Raw genomic sequence first — 2012 nt, forward strand, 5'->3', positions numbered from 1 at the left:
GGGGGAGAGGGAGAGGCAGTGAGTATGGCTGTGCGTCTGGGTCGGTAGAAGCATGCGTGTGTCCCTGTATATCTATAGTGTGTGTGTGTGTGTGTGTGTGTTTGCGTGTGTGTGTGTTTCTTTGTGTCTGCATTTGACCCCTGCTGCTGCCTAACAACCGGTATCGGTGTGTTTACGTCTCCGTAATCTGCAGAACAGACCGACAGAACAAGTAACAGAATTTTATTTTTTTAATGGTAAGTCCTGTTGCCGATTCCTTAACTAAAAATTCTTGAAATCGGTGCCCCAGCATGGCCGCAGTGCATTGACTGAAACAAGTAAAAGATAAACGGTAAATGATAGACTCAGAAATAGGGTGATTTCCAAGAAAGGGAAAGTCAGTCATCACCTGGATGTGAATCGAAACCGATCTGGGATATTCCGAATGAGCAATATCGTCATTTGGTTACCATGGAGAGAAATGTAGTGATTATTATCTGGTTGCTATGGTCACAGATCGACAGGAGTAGGGGCAGCGGGTGAAAAGATGAAAGCAAAAAGAGAAGAAGAGGAGGAAGACAATAATGGAAGACGGTGTAAATCGCTGTTACCATGTTGATGGATTGGCAGAGGAACAAAACCGTTGTTATGGAAACGGGAAAATCGATAAAAAAAAATATGGGGAGAAAACGAAATAGATTCGGTGTTCAATCAAGCATCTTTTGTGTTTGTTTTTTCGTTTGTTGTTGCCTGTTGTTGTTGTTTTGTTTTGCTTTCTTTTTGCAACACAACTGCGATATATCATTATATTATATGATGTACTCCGGTTGGTATCTTTATCGCACATTATTAAACCGCATTTGTTGTGTGAGAAACGTGGAAAGAGGTTGCTTTAAGCAGCCACCATGTTATTTTATATTAGATGATTATCACGTGGTTATCATGTGACAGTTTCATGTCAAAGCAGATAATCGATCGATCTGTGTGATGTAATAATGATCCACGATCGGCAAACGGAATCGATTACGCGTCGTACTTTCGTTTATTATTTAAAGAGCATAAGGCAGCAAGCTAGTAAAATCGTTGGCACGCCGGACAAAATGCTTAGCGGCATTTCGTCCGTCATTAGGTTTTGAGTTCAAATGTATGTATGTATGTATATTTGTATGTATGTATGTATGTATGTATGTATGTATGTATGTATGTATGTATGTAAATTACTGGTCCTCCGCCCGTTACGACGACGAGGATTCCAGTTGATCCGATGAACGGAACAGCCTGCTCGTGAATTAACCTGCAAGTGGCTGAGTACTCCACAGACAAGCATATCCTTAACGTAGTTCTCAACAAGAGTTAGCATGACACAGAATGCGACAAGGTTAGCCCTTGTGAATTACAGGTACTACTTATTTTTGGCAACTGAGTGAACCCTAACAACTAAGCCACGCACCTTGACGTAGAATGTTGCTGGACACAAGAATTGAACACACGAAATTAGGATTTGTGAGTCGAACACCATCACTACCCGAGCAGGCGTCACCTCTGTATGTAAAGCTGTTGCACAGACCGCGTGGATCTGAAGCATCGGATCGTTGTTGTGTGGATGAGGTGACTTTTGACATATCTTAAAACACTGAGATATGAGGAAATGTAATTGTTATGTGCCTTAATATAAAATGATATCCCTCAGATACGATATATTAGATCGTACTAATGGACGCTTGTCGTTGCAACAGTGGGATCTATTTATTTATGGCAAATCTATTCGATAGCAATTGAGACTGAGTGAAGACAGCTTTGACAGTTTTGATCGATATTTATGTTATATGATATCCTGTGGATATCCTATATTAAATCATCTCTCTTTTCGGACGCTCAGCCGATCGTTTACATTGTTCAGATTTATCTTCCTTTAATATGATATCCTACGATAACCTATAGAGTTGTTTTTAATATTAAGTCATTGAAGAAACAAAGGGATTACACTGATAACCATAAATATATAAATATATATATATATATATATATATATA

The sequence above is a fragment of the Octopus bimaculoides genome, chromosome 19, assembly GCF_001194135.2.
Source record: "Octopus bimaculoides isolate UCB-OBI-ISO-001 chromosome 19, ASM119413v2, whole genome shotgun sequence".
Taxonomy (NCBI): Eukaryota; Metazoa; Mollusca; class Cephalopoda; order Octopoda; family Octopodidae; genus Octopus; species Octopus bimaculoides.